This window comes from Crassostrea angulata, chromosome 5 (genome assembly GCF_025612915.1).
Source record: "Crassostrea angulata isolate pt1a10 chromosome 5, ASM2561291v2, whole genome shotgun sequence".
Taxonomy (NCBI): Eukaryota; Metazoa; Mollusca; class Bivalvia; order Ostreida; family Ostreidae; genus Magallana; species Magallana angulata.
Genome location: NC_069115.1, coordinates 22,515,601 through 22,535,030, shown reverse-complemented (window position 1 = coordinate 22,535,030; position 19,430 = coordinate 22,515,601). Strand labels below are relative to the sequence as shown.

Below are 19,430 nucleotides of genomic sequence, written 5' to 3'. Positions count from 1 at the left end.
AATTGGAAATCTGCAACGTTCAACTTCCCGTGAACATACTTAGCTTATTTATGCTCACAAATATGGACGTCATCAAGCGTTTTCGGTATATTAATTAATGTACGATTAAATGAAATGTTCAAACTTACATCACCAATTTGGTATGTACGTATGAAAAATAATCATCAAAGCATATCTAATTGCTAATGTAAAAAGTCTTTTCTTTACAAAGTTTCTAGCACTATATTTTTAGTCGCGGAAGCAAACTAAATAACATGTTAATATTGCAGTTCCAGGTATGTTTCATATCCCTGGCCAAGAGCGTATATAAAGGCTTTAAATCGACAATACACAAATACTTCATACAAATTAACATCAATGTGAATATAAATATAGGCTATGAATGCTTATTTTTGGATGTCGTCGGTTCTATAACATTACAATGCTGTGGAGACAAGTCATTATACATGTACCGTGCTAACGCGCGGTATTCATTTTTTTTTGCACCGCCCTGGTGTGTTATAGTACCGGCGACATAAAATAATATTCAATGCTCAAATATATTTAAAGGACTAAATTATTCACGACCCGCGATTGGTCCAAGGAAAAAAAATATTTAAAAAACTTATTAAATATTTCTGTCATTTAGAGTCTAAAATTCTTTTTAATAGAATGATTAAAAAAGTTGTAGTACCAGAAGATAAGACTATATATAACCAGTTAGAAATTATGGACGAGGTTAAAACTTTTTATGAGAAGCTTTTTAAAAATGCAGACTATGAGCTTTCTGATATAGAAATAGAATCAACTATTCAGCCTCATAATATTCCAAAATTAGATAAATCAACATCTAAAATTTCAGATAAAAACGTCAGTGAAAGTGAAATATTTAGAATTTTAAAAAGCATGAAAAACAACAAGTCGCCTGGAAGTGATGGTTTTGCAGCGTAATGTTATAAGTTCTTTTGAGTTGATCTTAAAAACTTTACAACAAAAGCAGTTAACCAAACATTTTTACATGGAGAATTGCCAGTGTCTCAGAGGTTAGGAGTGATATCATGCCTACGTAAAGATGACAAACCTGGGCAATTCCTAAACAACTGGCGACCAATTACACTATTGAATGTTGTTAATTTTTTAAAATTAATATCTGGATGTGTCAGTCTTAGAATAAAATATACTCTGGATGTAATTATTTCTTATGGTCAGTCTGGTTTTATACAGGGTAGATCCATTGGTAAAAATACACGATTTATGATCATATGTCTTATACCGTAGTCAACATAATCCCTGGATTGCTCATGCTTATTGACTCTAAAAAATTCTTTACATGGTCATTCATTTTTAAGGTGTTACGTTTTTGGATTTTGAAATCATGTCATCAAATGAGTAAATATTCTCAATACAAATTTTAAAGCGGCTGTTCTCCAAAGCGGCTTGCTGTCAACACAGTTTGAAATACAGCGAGGATGTCGTCAGGGTGATCCTGTAGCCCATTTTTTTTTTCTTTGTGCTGAAATATTGGCTATACTAATAAAAGCAAATAAAGATAATTGAGTTATTTTTGTGTATGATAGAGAACAAAAAATATCCTAGTATGCAGATAATACATCCCTCATCCTTGACGGTACTGCATCATCTTTATTTAATGCTCTTGAAACTTCACAATTATTTTCAAAAATATCGGGGTTGAAAGTTAAAAGTTCAAAACAAGAATTATATGGTTGGTTAAAAAAAAATCACCTGAAGTCTTTCATCACTCTAGATGGAAATTAGAATGGGGAGCCACTAAATTTGTATTATCAGGTATTCATTTTTCTGATGACTTGGAACAAATTCCAGAATTAGATTATAATATTCAAATTCCGAAAATATCCGCACTCATTCAACAATGGGAAAGGCGAATTCTTACTCCCATAGGAAGACTAACTGTACTTAAAAGTCTTATAATTCCAAAAATAAACCATTTACTCTTTTCATTACCAAATCCAAGAAAAGAAACAATTTTTCGAACAATGATTTTTTAGATTTATTGGAAATCCAAGTGTGATAAAATTAAACACTTAATCGTGACACAAAACCTCTTTGCAGGAGGTCTGAATATCCTGAATGTGAATAATTTGATAACTCCTTTGAAGTGTTCTTGGATACAAAGACTCATGCAGGGGGGGGGGGGGGTGGGGAGGGGAATCTCGGTTGAGTATTTTTAAAGCAGTGTTTGGAGATATTGTGTCAGGATTTTTGGATATTGGTGGCGCTTTTATTGAAAATCTTTTTTGAACAACTGTACCAACACTTTTTGGAGAGATGTTCTGAAGTCATGGCTTATTGTATAGAATACACATTTAACCAAGAGTCTAATTTCAAATGATAACATAACATCTTTAGTTTAGTTTAATACTAAAATTAAGGTGGATGAAAAGCCTGTGCTTTATGAACAATGGTACAGAAGAAGTGTTAAAATTGCGAAATACCTTTTATATGAAAATGGATCATTTCTATCGAAATCTGATTTTGAAAAGAAATTCAATTTTAAAATATGTTTTATGCAATACAACAGTATGATTAGTGCTGTAGCACTCTTCTTTACAGTGGTTACAATATAGAACATTACATAGACTTTTTCCAGTTAAACCTTACTTGAAAAAGCTGACATTAGTTAATTATGACACTTGTACTTTTTGCAAGAGTGGAGTTGAAACCATTGCACATATCTTCACATCGTGTCCTACTGTACTTGCTACCTCGAATAGCTTGAGTATGCATATTTACAATACTGTCTCAAAGAGAGTTTTTATTTAATGTAATCAATATATTATTTGAAGAGGCTCCTCTCTCAAAGTCAGATTTAGTCATTAACTTTCTAATTTTATTAACTAAACAGTATATCTTTCAATGACTTTGTAAGAAAAAAAAACCCCTAAACATTGTTGGGCTGATGTGCCATTAACGTTTTAGATATGAAATTGAAAGTTGTCTAGCAATTAGAAATTCTTCTTTTTACATGCATGTAACAATATGGTCTGAATGGAGAAATATTTTCTGTATTATATAATATATAGAAGAGCAGAAACAATATAGATGGGTTTTTTTCTGATTGTATTGACTTCATAGTTTAATTACTTATGCTCTATTGTGTGTTTGTATATGTATGCATGTGAAAAATGAAATTATAGAAAATTGCAAATACAAAAATTTATTTTAAACAAAATTGCCCATTTTATAAACCTTACATCTAGAATTTGAGGGTAACATTATATCGTCCAAAAACGTGTTTATTGGATCCTATACATTTTTGAAAGTGATGCTTTTGTTTTTCTGTCACATTTAATAGTCTCATAGTTAAATTTCGTATTGGAGAACATTTCCAGTTTAGATTTACTAGTTTAAATACTACAGTCATTTGCAATTTTATATTTCATTGTGTCAAATATCATGTGTTTTATTTCATTAAAATCATACCTTTTATTTTTTTTTATTTTATGTGTTACTTTATTTCAGAAATAATCTCTTTTACACAGTCAAATTGGGTCACATGGCTACGTTACATTTTTCTGTTTAGTACCCAAAGTTAAATGTTTAAATTTCCGGTAAAAAAAGATTTTTCTCAAGTTCGAATTATATGTTTAATATACCGACATGAACGATATGGATAATTTTCATTTTGTCATATATGAGTTGTGACACAATTGAGTGTAGATAGTTAGACGAAGAACAAATATTTTGAGGCATTGATTATTACATGTATATAATAGAGAGAACTACTACAAAAAAGTATGCATAATGATAAATTGCATAAATCGGATACAAACAAATTTTTACGATATACTCACAATATCTGCTCATAAATGTCAGTTTCACAGAAATGAATCAAAATCTGGTGGATTTGATTCAAGATAAATCACCGAAATATAACATGTACACAAAACGAAAATACTTCCAAAGGGACTGTTTATTTCAAAACATGAATGAGTCGAGAACATGTTGTTTCGGTTTCAGATTCAATTTCATTATCCGTATTTAACGAAGCGTAAATTAGGATGACTAGGACTCTAGTTTCATTTTTAAAACAGGTAAAGCGTTCAAAAACGAATGCTGTATTTCTGTCTTTATCACAATACATTTTGTTAAATAAGTGTATTATTTTAAGTAGTAATATTTATTACCTCTCATGGTATGATTGCAAGATCTAATTTAATGATAAAATGTTTGCCATCTGCTTTGTTATTGAAAATTCATGTACACTAAAATGTCTTTAAATATGCAGACCTTAAATCAATTGCAAAAGAAATCTTCATAAATCAATCAAATAGTTATCACTGTTTATTTGAAATGAATACATTATCCTTGAAAACGTGTTTAGTATGTACACACAAATACAAAAACTGTCATTTTTGGATTTTAAGCCATGCCGTGTTTTCGAAAGTTTGAAGTGTCTCCATGCAACACAATTCATTTGAAAGACAAAGAGTATTTCAGAAACATTTATCAAATATCTTGGATCCGTTCTGTTTATTCTGTACCTTTCAAATTCATGTAGTACAATGGTTCCCAAAAAAACTTGTTTGCATACAAAATTTGTTTAAATATTATTACAATTAACTAATGAAAACAGTTTTAATAATAAATATAAATTATCATCTTTGCTCATTCTCTTTTACAGTTAATGCTGATGGTATAAGGATGCTACTATCATTTCAAGTCTTTCTCATTCTTTATCACCAAAATCTAGAATATCAATACATAAAACGAAACCTTTTTGACATCAATTTATACATTTGTATAAAGTTGTCAGATAAATCACAAGGGCCCTGTTCTACTCAAAATTGTTCGACCTAAGACCAAAAAAATTAATGCTTATTTTTCATGAACTAATCATTTAATATTTATTCGTTTGATGAGATACTGGCGCTTCTGATTGGTCGAAAAATTTCTTTCATACCTGCATCAATAAAATTTTGGCCGGATCTACTTTTCTCAACTGTTCTGATCTAACACTATTTATAGAACGGGAATTTCCAAAATAAACACCGTCAACAAAATGTGAAGTTGTGTCTTTTTAATTATCAGCAAACAAAATACAACTTTATTAACATAAGAATTGAAAGTTTAACCTTAAAAAATAATCTAAAAACATTGTTTAATTTACGAAATAGAAAATTAAGCGTCCTTTCACGATTTCGTCTGAGACAAGCTGTTCCTTTTCCAGGAATAATTATAACGAACATATAGGCCTATACACTTTCAAGGTTACACTGCTGTTCAAATTTGGTAACGATGATTTACACACGTACATTATCGGTCTTCAGGATAAGCACACATTCGGCGCATTCCAAGCGGCAGATATACCATTTAAGTACATCACTGGCTATCTAGTTACCACAACGTAAATACAAAAATCGTTTATACAGACTATTCTTTGTCGACATATCAACCATTTTCGTCCACGATCGCCTCTCCTTGGATGGTTATGCCCAGTTGCATATTCCAGCGATCTCGCATGAAAACCAGTTTAAACGAATTGATCAATGACACTTCAAATTTTATGATTTGAAAATGTTTTATTAAATGATAAGAAATGAAGATAATAAAATTTCTATTGATCGACGTATCAAAGAAAAAATTAACCGGAGAACGTTTTCATCAATGCGCGTATCTTGAATCAATGTGTTGATTATAGCAGTAAAATAATCTTCGAATCCTATCCTTTGTGAATAATTCGTTCTACTTAAATCAATGGAAACCATTCAATCAAAGTCTAAATATTTAGAATTTACAATGCTGTCGTTATTTCTTTTATATTTTAAAACGATTATATCACAAATTATTATTAGCCAGAAGATGTACATTTATGTAAAAGAAATCAAAAATATGTTACTTTCTAATGAATTTGAGGTTTTGTGTGTATGATTTAAGTTTCTATATTGTATGACATTCTCGTGGTCACATTGAACTTTGTCATTTTGAGTTTTACATCATGAAAACAGAATAACCAGGACTGATTAAATGACACATCAATTTAATTTATTCGAAGCATTTCAAACTCCTGCAAATTTGCTTTCCTCTTTCCTCAATAGTGTACAAAAATGGAACTATATATGATAAGAGTTAAATTTGGCCCCCATAATTTGCCATTTTTTAAGTGTTTCGGGCACAATAAAATGTTAACTAATTTTTTAAAAGAGTTGAGATAAAATATATTTTTCATCTATTTATTTGATTTATTTGCACTCACTGGCAGTATATGACGTCAGAAGTGACGCCATTTTTATAATTCAATCAAAATCAGGCAAAACTTTACATTTTTCTTATCTATTTACGAATGGGAAATATAGAGCGCATGCTTGAACAAGGAAAATTTTTTCGTCACTTATTAGTGTTGGCTAGATACATCTCTGATTAAAATATTTTATTTGTTCAAGAATGCGCTCTATGTTTTCGGAAGGAAAAACTGCTTGAAAACAAGCTGTTTTACGCTAAAAATGCAAAAATGGCGGGAAAATGTTGTCTTAACAATGTCATATTTCTAAATTGTGGGCACTTGAACCAAAATGAATATTATGTAATCACATCACATACATACATGTATCTGTACTAAGAAAACAGAATGATAGTAAAATGATGATGTTCATTTTAGGGGGCCATTTTAGGCCCTTATCATATATAGTCCTTTAAATCAAATGATATATAGTTCCTGTGGTAAACTCTTTCGCTGAAACACATCATGATTGATTTTTTTATGCGAGCTATTTGTGAAGAAATATATTTGTGACTAGGTCTTGAATCATCATTGACACAGCATATTTTTGTTGTCTCATTCAAATTCAAATTATGCACGGATTCAAAATGGAAGAACCTATTTGAATCTGATTTAAATGTTACTATACCAGAACATATTAACTTTGGACTGCACTTTGTCAAAATTCTAAAAGATAGTGAAGGAAATAAATTCTGGAAGGATGTCCTTCAAAGTTGGATACTGGTTTATAAGGCAAATATTTGAAAACAATGTAAAACATGTAAATGACCATTTATGGTATGATCCGGATATTACAATTTCTTATAATTATTCAATAAGTAATCGTCGTATTGTTGTCAAATTTATGAAAGTAAGAATGCCTACAGACCAACAGATTGTTTATTATACATGTTCACCAAATAATGTGTACACAATAGGTTTAAATCACTCATATTAAACACAAAATTACTTAAGATTATTTTAATTTCTTAATTTTTTTTTGGGGTGGGTTGCATACGCAAAACCCCGGAAAAAAATACTCTGTACATGCATGTTTCACCGTTTAATACAGAAACAAACGTATGAAAACAATGTTTATACAACATAAAGTTTTGATGTCAATATGTGATGGCATTTTAATACACTTCAAGCTCTCAGACGTTTCTAAACCGGAATGCAGTATGATCTTTACTTTACAAGTTCAGCATTTTGTTTAATTATAATTTCAACTGATTTAAAGAAAAGTCGTTCATCTGGAGACATTTTGCATTTTTCTATCAGGTCGTCTATATCCCAAATCATACCACACTTTGGACATGGCAGACCTTCCGTTAACGCAACAGGCAATTTCTCTTTTGTCCAATCAAAAAGTGTATTTGGAGCTGTACGTAAAAAAAACCCATTAATATTAAGTCATGCAGATAATACAAAGAATGTACAATGATCATGACCTCGTGTTCTGAAAATAACTGTTGACGCGTGGTTTCAATAATAAGAATTAAGTTTGTGGAAAATATTTAAAATTGAAAAATCTCAATCATATTCCCAGATATGTAATTCAAAAATTTGACACTATATATATATATATATATATATATATATATATATATATATATATATATATATATATATATATATATATATATATATATATATATATATATATATATATATTTATTTATTTATTTGTTTCCCTCGGACTGAAATGTCACATTTTCATTGGTTTAAACATGGCACGTGATTGCCTCATATATCTCTATGTAGGCTCCGTGGGGATTAATAGTAGGCAATATGGCCGTCATTGGCCGCCGCTTCGCCAACTCTTCTCGAAATTTCATATTATTTAATACAAAAACCGTGTTCCGTAAGTTTTTAATATATTTTGTATTGTTGCCCTTTGGAATTATTTTTAAATTAGAGTAGTTGCCCTTTGAATTGACGTCACATATTGTTGTGTCTGCTGCGTTCGTGTAGAATGGCATCCAGATTTGTGCTAAGCACTGCAGAGGAAAAACAGGAAAAGCGATTAAAACTGAACAGTAGCAAAACTTTACAGGTAAACAAAGGAGCTTCTAAAGTTTTTCAGGAATCCTTGAAAGTAAAAGGCAAAAATGAGAACTTTCAAGACTTTGACAACGTGAAATTAGACGAGATGCTAGGCCATTTCTACATGGATCTACGTAGAAGATGGGTCACATTACAAAGTAAATTCCCTGGAGACAATTCGCCATGGCATAAACAGATATTTGATGTCACCCCCCTTTAACAGAAAAGTGGATAAAGTGAAGGATTCCTCGTTTACCGATAGCAACACTTGTTTTAAGGCTGTTTTAGCCGAAGCCAAAAGAATGGGGAAGGGAGACGTGGTTCACCATCCTATTATCTCAGACACCGACTTGAAATCATTGTATACAAGTATGCATCTGTCTATCAATACACCACAGGGTCTCTTCAATAAAGTGCAGTTTGACATCCGAATGTTTTTCTGCAGGCGGGGGAATGAAAACATGCATAACATGACCAAAAATATGTTCCGAGTTGAAACTGACGAGGACACAGGTCGAAAAGTCGTGAAAAAAGTCGTTGTTGAATTAACTAAAAACCATCGTTTGGACAAAGAAACTTCTTCTTGAATTAGGCCAGAAATTAAAGGTTTGTTTTGCTTTTAACTGTGTCTACTCTATTTTTTAAAAGAATTGAGTCATAGACAAAATCTTATCATACTTATAAATTCTTATTTGAAATTTAAAAATCTATCAATATTTATATGTATTTGTTATCTTTATTTGTAGGATCAATCTACTGTCCAGTTTTGTCCTTCGAGATGTACTTATCAAAGCTCCATCCAGAATGTGACAGGTAATTTTGATTGACACAAAATATATTGATTTTTTTGACTGAAAATTTATGTGTATCTTGTTCCAAGTTAGAAATGTTCCCTTTTACAGGCTATGGCAGCGACCAAAAGAGAGTTTTCTCGAATCTGATGCAGTGTGGTTCTGTAATGTCCCTGTTGGTGAAAAGAAATTGAGGAGTTTTTTCAGCTCCTTGAGCAAGGCTACTAACTTGTCAAAAGTATATACAAACCATTCCATAAGAGCAACTGGAGCATCTATTCTGTCCAAGTGTATGTATGGACCCTCACAAGTAATGTCTGTCACTGGACACAAGTCCGTACAGAGCCTGAGTGTCTATAAGCGAGTTAGTGATGCAGAAAAAATTCAGATGGGTGAATCTATCAGCGAAAACCTTGCACCAACATCCAGCTTGCCAATGTTACCAAGTACAAAGAGGTATGCTATTATGGCTAATTCATCATCTTCATCTACGGTTTGTGAAACTCAAATAGTGGAATGCGATCTTAGCAGGTGGCAAATTGATCAGTCCAGTTGAAGAGAAACGACCATTCAGACCAATATGCTTCAGTAACTGCACCGTGAATATCGGTAACATCAACGTTAACACAAAATAAATCAGAAAAAAAATGCAGAGATTGGAGTGGTTTAATTGTTTTTATTTAGTTTTAATATATAATTAAGTTTTTCTTATCTTATCTTATAACCGTGTATCTTTTGATCCGACACTATAGATAACGAGTGTTGTTGGTTTGTAAGTGCGTTATATATATATATATATATATATATATATATATATATATATATATATATATATATATATATATATATATATATATATATATATATATATATATATATATATCGTGTTATTGCAGTCCGAAGAGCCAGTCTGCTCCGTAAATAAATGTGTTTAAGTGTTGGTTTGAAATTTTTTGGCATGAGTTTATCAAGAACAAACACATGCTATTAATAACATACAATTATTATATTCACATTTTCAGAGACGAAAAGCAACTGTATGGTTTATTGAAATGTAAATATATGGCGTGACAGTGTTTTTTTTTTCTGAAACTACTAATTATTTAAAATGCTAAAGTCAACATCATAAACATCAAAACTGTTCATGCTTTGTCACAAAATACCGATATAAACTCTTCGCTAGATAAATTGTGGCGTTATTCATAAAATCATATTGAATTATTACTATTATATGATATCATACATTGTGCTCATAATTATGTATATGTTGTATATTTACCTGTCCAATGTCCACAGCTCATTTGACATTTTCCGCCAGTTAAACGTCTATTGGATATGACATCATTAACTACAACTTTGTCATCTCCTGTCTCTGTCGCCCTGTCTTTGTTTCCTATCATCAATTCACTGGGTATCACTTTAAAAGTTTTGATTTCAGTCTCATCGTTGAAAATTATCCCCTTTTCTTTATCGACGATTAGTAGTATCTCTTTTTGTTTTTTAATCTTTCCAGAAAGTAGGTCTCGTAAATCGCCGATAGTTTTGACGCCCTATAAAGATTAACATATGTGATTTCAATATACCTGAAACAATCATAGAAATAAATCCAAAGATATATCCAATCAGGAAATATGCAAAGCTCTTTAATTTCGGTTCTCTAAAAAATGATGTTTACTAATTAAATTACATAATGTAAAATATAACATTACCCTATTAAACAGTTTCATAAATTTTAAAAATAATCAAACGGTTAACATGTTTTTAATCAATATCAGGTAAACTTTGAGAAATCTGCCATTTTATCTATCTCATTAGTTAATTTGTCAAATAAGTTTAATGCATTTAAGTTTGGTAACTCTCGTTTATAAATACATGTACATTTCTTATACTGCATCTTTTTACATGCCTTATCCAATCGGTGTTTTTCTAAATTTTCGAGACATTAATTAAAAATAAAAGATTTTTAAACACATTTCAATGTGTATGTTTCATTTAACAATAATTATTAACCTTAATAAATATCGTTTTGTAATAATTTTATCCTCATAAATACAGTGAATATGTCCGATATAACTCCGTTTATCTAATTCCGAGTCCTGTTTATTCCTTCATAGACTACATGTAGGAACATATTAAAAAAGTGTTCAATAATGTACCAACGTCGGCAATCTGACCTTTGTGTCTTTTAAAGAGCTTTAATTTTGATGAAATTGTGAGTAATTATTATTTCAATATATCACTTTTTTGCGACGTGGCCCGAAGAAGGTGAGTTAAGGGGTTCCTATCAATCAGCAACTACATCTCAAAAAGTATTAATATTCTTACATTGCAATTTAAACCTTAAATATGAAAATTTTAAAACAGTTGTTGCTATCAGAAACAGTTCTTATGATAAACGTAATGGTAAATGGTTTGAATGGAAACCTTTCCTTCAATGTTTATACCTCAAGAGACTTTATTAATTTCAATTTCTACAAAATTGTATCAACTTGAATAGTTTTTTGTTTTAATTGGATCATGGCTTGTATGTCTGTGTTTTTATAAATACTCTAAATTAAATTTACCTTAAAAGAACAACAGTCTTCGATATCCCCAGACAAACTACGAATTCTGAATTGTCTTCTTTCTTCTGCTATATCAGAACACCTTTATTACAATAAGTAAAAAAATGCGAAATTATCTCTTACTATGCACCCTATTTGTTCTGAATAATCAATGAAGGTATAAACAAACATTATTCTGTTACATATTTCCGTCTAGCATTAACATTCAAATGTGTGTTCTTTTAAACGTGAATTCTTTTTTTTTTTTGGTCTATTTTTCTTTTGTTTAAACAACACATTTGTTTCATATTACAAATAAATCAAACTGGTATTTTAAAAATATCAAAATTTTAACGCAAAATAAAAAAAAAGTAAGACGATCTTGACTTTTTCTTACATGTATTTCAAGGTAAAATTAAGAAAAAGTCCAAAATATTCCTATAAAACTGTAAGACTGAAGGACTTTAAACTTGAAAAATGGAAAGATTATATATAGAAGAGTTAAATCCAAGTCATAACATACGATTTCCTTAAAATTAAAGACGTGTACCATATATTGAAGATATAAAACACAGTTAAACTCTACCAAAAGTATTTTATCCTGACCTATATTTCTGATTATCAAGGTTTAATTCAAACAAAATTTTGCCTTAACCTGAATACACTGACATGACATTTCGATTAGCTAACATCCTACTATTTTACTTATCAAGTTTCCCATTTATTACAAATTAAATGGAGAAGGAGAGAAAAGAGGTTAAAAAGACAATGCTCACTAGTTTAATCCTAGGATCTTTATTGAAAAAAAAATATTATTCAAAAAGTTACTGGATTTTGTTTCGAACATATGTGCCATCATGTTGTATTTTGATATACATATGTATTATTAAAAAAAATCCTTTTTTAATATCATCTGAGTTGAAGGGATGAATTGCGGTATTTAATATAAGTTATGAATTTGTAAAACATGTAATTATATAATATTGTGTGTTGGAACTGAAATAGATTCGTGTACATTTTTTCCGCTTCCGCCGTTATATCACCGCCTTCATTCTTCTCTTTATTTCCTAAAATCGAAAAATACGCCATTGTTATCGTTCATACAATGTACTTAACTCTGAATTGGGCAAAACTGCAATCAAGGTATTTGTCCATTTGTACTTTTTCTTACAGTTTCTTTAATTACTCAATTAATGATTTCCGACAAGAACAATTTAAAGAATTACATGTGTATATAATGTTGCACTTATATCAAAATCGTAAATAATTATTTTTTACTTTTGGGTGGTGATAACTTTAAGAAAAGCATTATGTTACATGTATATATAGCATTAATGTAAATAACCTTCCAACAAGTGTAATTCTACTGCCTCATTCCGGTCTTCAGTTTGTTTCATAAAAAAAAGATGCATATTTATTTTATTCATAAACATTTCAACGGTATATTTAAATACGTTTATTGCTATTTAGCTATATTAAAAAGACCAAGGTTATTCAGTGCATTGTACTTGAATGGGGCATAGTTACGGTTTTGTTCAACATTTTTTTTCTATTTCTAAAAGTCAACCAAAATTTGAATGTCAGTTGTCAAGTGTTCAATTAAATACAGAGCTCGCAATTCTTTTTTATGTAAACAAAGCCTATGTTATGTTTTTGTTTAAAAATACAAACAGTACTTATCATTTTTCTTCCAAGTATTTTCAAAGTGCGTTGACTTTGTCCCAAGTTTAAAGCACTTTGCAAAAAATGTGTTAATATCGACGATATCAACTCACTTTGAAAAATAAATTTAAACGCCATTATTATATAATTAGATAAAGAATTTGTTTCAAAACCTCGATGCAAACAAAAATATGACACGAAACTTGTTTAATAATTAATAATTGCAAGCTCCGTATATCGGTTTTATCTTGAAAGGTGTTGTTAAAGTTTTAGCGGTTCGTTTGCATGATTCATCATACCATTATGCGTAGAGATTTAAATATAAACAATACAATTTTAGATTTCTCTGCTGAGATAGCTTACTAAATCCATCAATAAATAAAGTAAATAAAACATAAAGCTAAAGACAGACTTAAATTTACTTTTTATCAATAAAGTTCTTACTTTCAATATCGTTCTTTTTACAAACACTGTTTTGTAAACTTTATCCATTTCAACTTGATTCCGACTAAAATTAGCAACAACAGCAATGCCAATATTCCAAAACTAACAGCAAATGCGGATGTGGTACAAGTATTGCAATAAAAAGAGGATGCGCTTAATGTCTTCTGGAGTTTATATTCTAAACGTTGTGTTAAAAGTTTTTTTATTAAAAACTCTCTGATTTCAAGCTAGCTAGACATTATATACACAAGATACTTTAACAGTTTATTTATTCAAAACGTTAAATCAAATTCACATATCTTACATCCTTTGTTGGAAAACAGGTGTTTTAATAATTATTCTTCTGTAACACGTCTGGTCTAAAAAAGATACAAGTATATTCAGGATAAAATATTCCATTTTATTTACCTTAGAATTAGTTGATATTAAAGGAATAACATACAGTCTAATAGTCTAGTAACATATTTTCACTGCTTACACTTGTAAGACTCATTGGATGGGAACCTTGATGGACAGGGAGAATCAAACTTTGTACAGTCCAAACCCGGGTCATTGATGATTCTTTTGTTTACTTCACTAAAACGGGCACAATATCCTGAAAAGAAGAACAAACGATATACATGCATGATAACTAAGAACACTATATAAGCCTGAATTTCATTCAACATATGACATTAGTCAAGGATTTTGTCTACGAAATTGGTAAAATTCAATTTAAGATGCAACCGCTGTTCTTCCAATATAATACATTACATGTATTTATAGCACATGTATATTATGATTTATTGGCAGTTTATTGTTGTTGATTGTTTATATGCATCATCATCATCATCATCATCATCATCATTTTGCTTGGGAACTGCTAATTTTAATTTCAATGGACCAAACAATTTAAACGTATTTTAGTTCATGAAAATCTTTTTAAATTCACTGAGGAAAAACGATCATTAGGAAATTTGTTCTGCATGCTTACTATGGCCGTTTAAAGAGAAGCACCAGTATTCGCATGTCTATCATATGAAAATTTTATTAAAGAATAAGGAGTCATTACTTAAATATTATGAGGTGATAACTTTGGTCGTTGCGTGCTAAAATCCAATAAAGCCCGAAGGGCCTTATAAAAGATTTGATCACGCCCGACCGAAATTATCACGTCACAATATTCAAAGAATTCAAGAATGGTATTTCTTTCACATGTGCACACTTTTCAGCCATTTACCAAAGAATAATTTGTACGCTGATAAATGAATTTCATTACGCATTTCTAAAAACGATGCAAACGTAATAACTGCTGCCAATGTCGTTGTCTTAGCGAGCTAAGAAAAGCTTTAATCCCATGTATTTACCTGCCATAAACCATACAGGTGCACAAAGTTCCAACAACTCTGTTGTCTCTCTATTGAGAACACAATGGTACACGAAGTTCTCAGCCTGTGTACAATTCTGAATCTTTCCGAGGAAATCACACTTTTTCCTCTCCGCTGCCGATTTCCACTCCATAGCGTTGGAAGGACAACGAGACACAATGGAGACGGTGGGTATTGACTCAGGATACATTGATGATGCTAAAGACTAAGAGGACGATCAAAGAGATAATTAAATACAAATGTTTAAGCACAGTTAAATAATAGTGAATTTGGCTCCCTTACTTACAAAGAATGCCACACTGGCAGACAGAATGGCCCAGAGCACAGACATCATTGTTTAAGTTACGATATTCTGAAATCCCATTAGCCTATAAAGCAAAACAAACAAAGATACTATTAATTTCATTTAGAATCAGAAAAATCACCTATATGTCTATAGATGATTGCATTTCAAGTTGAAATTTTCAACATAACTATGTTATATGCCACCTTTTTTCAAAAATGTTTGTCTTCTTTTTTTTTTTAAATCTCAGTCTACCACGCACACTTAAACTTTGTAAGATTTACAAATTTTAATTATAAATAAACTTAACTCAACCAGCAAAATATTACGTCAACTTAGTCCCAAGTTTTTAAAGGTTTTTTCTGAACGTTTTTTATACAACGTGTTTAACCATATCATCCTTCCAGTTTTTTTTTAAATTTTACAATGTATTAGCTTCCCCGTCATTGTAGTATTCTTTTCCATTTGCTATGTATTAACCATACAGATCTAATATACTGACGTCTTGTAAAGTAAATTTAAAGTAGATTTGCATTAGGCAATTCATCTCCATTATTGGTAATTCAATTCCAGAGTCTTGTTATCAGTTTGGAATATTAACGGAGACAGGGCGTCGATTACGTGACTTTTCTTGATCACATTTTTTTTGTAGTTGACTGAAAATATTATAAACTTAAAAATAATTTCAAACCAGTGAGTTTGTATTAAGTGCACCTCTTATTTTGTTCTTTAGGTCAAATATCAATATAATTTTTATCACTTTTCCAAACAAGACTTTCAAATAAAAGACGGCTTTGAAAAAATAATTGGGGGGGGGGAGGGGGTCCCTCCCTTATCCAACTTTTCCGTTTCATTTATTAATATTTATTAGAGGTACACTTTAGAACACAATCGTTTCAATGTTTACATATCATAAGGTTTACTGCCAATCTATGTCGTGGTATAAAAATATATATAATTTAATATAAAAAAACGCTTGTGTATGCATATTTATTTGCATTATTTAAACCAGAGTTATCAGATATAAAGTATCTGCCAAATGGTTAAATCGCCCAACACTTTCTGCCAAGACGTTAATTAGTCTACCCGCGTTCCTCGGCACCACGATCTGGAAAGTTCTTTCTATCAAAAATACTATGACATTAAATGATTCCATTTTATTTAAGTTATTTTAATTAACCAAAAATTGACAAACCAAGGTATCTACCCGCGATGCATGATGAACTCGTCTTAGAGTTTCTGCCATGACGTTAATAATCAACCCGCGTTCTTTTTTACATGTACCCACCCCGTTCTCACCAGACGTCGTGCTAAAGAAATGTCAATCATCAAAACTAAATTCGCGAATTCAAGAAACGAATTGCCTTATTTCTTTTTTTTAACATTTGTCAAAACTTAACTTATCTGTATGCTCTAGGTAAGTCACAAATAAAATTGTCATGTATATGTTGAGCGATTCTCATTCCACCAAACTTTGTTGGCGGTGGTTGTCTTTTCAATAGACAACCATTTGGCGCTTATTCGAGACGCGTTTTATCTAATTTACATAGCTTACAACTTCTGCTGAGTATCTGCTCACCCAGTACCAGTATAAATGTTGTCATAGTTTATAAGTATTATAAAACTTCTATAAGGATACGGTTTTAAGGATAAGGTTTATAAGGTTATAAGGATAAGGTTTATAAGGTTATAAGGATATAAGGATAAGGATATAAGGATAAGGATTATAAGGGTCAATATGTTATAAGGATAAGGATATATGTTGCAACATTGTATACAAAAACACATGTGAATTTTATATAGATTATATTATGTAGGTCGTGGCCATAATCGCCAAAATATATAGAATAAAACAATTGATGAACTTTACGCCTGTCTTCATTGTCTATAATAATAAGATTTATTTAGAATATAAAATAAATCAAATTATTATAGCAATATTATATTTTGGCTTGATTCATGATTAGCGCCATAATTTTTTGCGCGTAATGGCATACCATACATGACGTCGTTCTGTTTATATTTGAGGTCATCACACTCCTAGCTGTTGAATTCGAGAGATGAGTGCAATTTTATCCCACCCTCCCTAACCCCATTTTTAATAGTAGTTATATGTATATCTTGATATGAATTGATTCATAATATTGAAAATGTTATTTAATGTTACATATAAGCTGTATCAATTATGTCATGCGCTCATTTTCTGCCGTAGTTTTAATGCTATTTTCAGATAGCCAGGACGATGAAAGCAGCAGTTTAAGTGTGTAATCAGTGAGTGACTTTGTGCAGAGACTTGCAGTGATTAGTGAGTGGCATTTTGAAGAGACTTGCTGCTCATCTTTGAATAACCATAGTTCAAAGACCTTTTTCTTTTTTATTTCGTCACGACCTACATGTCATAATGAGCTAGCGCTTATTCGAGACGCGTTTTATCTAATTTACATAGCTTACAACTTCTGCTGAGTATCTGCTCACCCAGTACCAGTATGAATGTTGTCATAGTTTATAAGTATTATAAAACTTCTATAAGGATAAGGTTATAAGGATAAGGTTTATAAGGTTATAAGGATAAGGTTTATAAGGTTATAAGGATATTAGGATAAGGATATAAGGATAAGGATTATGAGGGTCAATATGTTATAAGGATAAGGATATATGTTGCAACATTGTATACAAAATACATGTGAATTTTATATAGATTACATTATGTAGGTCGTGGCCATAATTGCCAAAATATATAGAATAAAACAATTGATGAACTTTACGCTTGTCTTCATTGTCTATAATAATAAACTTATATCCTTTTACATGTTTATCATGCATCGATATAAACTTGAAAAATAATGGGGGGTTTTTGGTTGATTTTACATAAGGCAACGGTATCATATATTTCTTAATTTTTTGTATTTATTACATCAAGTGTTGTACACTGATAATACCAACATTGCATACTAAATTTAGAATGAAGATAAGTATGAGATATACGCAATCTAAATTTAGAACACATCCTGAGAATCCTGACTATCTTGATTAACCTACTGTAAATAACTTAAGGTGATAATTTTTGTCATTACTTTCCTGTTGAGACTTTCCAGATTTCCGTGTTAAAATGGGGTGCTGCTGACTATGCTGAAATACATATTCGTGATTGTCACCGTGGGAAAATGAGGAAGAATTATACAAATTAATTATTTTAAAAATATATACATGTATGCAAATAGTAACGTTTAATATGTTATAAGACACCAGACCAGTTGTTTCCGAGTATATTACAGCGGTGTGTGAATGCTTAAAATATAGCAAAGAATCGTTGAAAACCTCTGAAGTTAAGTTATTAAACCAAACTGCTGCTGTTTAAAATATTTAACTATATTCAGTTTCTGTGAAAGAAATCATTTGTCAGTATTTTCAATAGTGGCACATGTTAGATGATGTTTCTAAACTTTAATTCAATTCTACCTTATCAGTAATTACCGTGAAATTAATTAAAACATACTTTCGTTATCGGTAAACTACTGCAAAATGGCAAAAATAAAAGTCGATGGACATGCTTAGTGGATATAGTCAGTGAGAGTTTGTATCAAAATAACTGCTTGCCTTGATAAAATGCTGTATAATAAAGTTAAAAGGGAATATATATAACGTATATACAAAGGGGAAAAACAAATATTAAATTTTTAAAAATGCGCCGTTTCGTTTCTTAGTTTTGATGGAAAGAAGATATAAAGTGTTCAGATGACATACATTTTTGACCACTGAAAGATGAACATACACACTGTCCTGACAGTTTTTTTGTGGTAACAAAATTTTTCCAAAAAAATAAGGTTATGTACAAATAACTAGCTCCACTTTTTTTACGTACATTTATACATGTATGTGTTTATCAGAAAAAAAATTGAAAAAATCCTTCCATTGATAATTTACAGTACATCATCGTAGATACAAAGAAATATAATTCATGTGATTTTTTTATGCCCACACATATCAAAGGGTTTCACTACCATCTATCAAAGTCTGTGTCCATGTTAGAAATCCTTGGTATACAACTGAGGGACTGTCTCCCTCGGAGGTTGCGCG

At 30.6% G+C, this 19,430-nt stretch overlaps 1 protein-coding gene and 1 pseudogene across 1 annotated transcript in view; both read right to left on the bottom strand.

Moving 5' to 3' along the window:
• The window catches only part of LOC128184683 (uncharacterized), a 14,454-nt gene extending 10,510 nt beyond the window's left edge, over positions 1 to 3,944 (bottom strand). Inside the window, exon 1 of the mRNA XM_052854252.1 lies at positions 3,813 to 3,944. The gene's annotated coding sequence lies outside the window, so the exon portion shown is untranslated. The remainder of the gene's footprint in view (positions 1 to 3,812) is intronic.
• Positions 3,945 to 7,225: 3,281 nt separating this feature from the next.
• On the bottom strand, positions 7,226 to 15,530 carry LOC128183014 (uncharacterized; annotated as a pseudogene).
• Between the last annotated feature and the right edge of the window lie 3,900 nt (positions 15,531 to 19,430).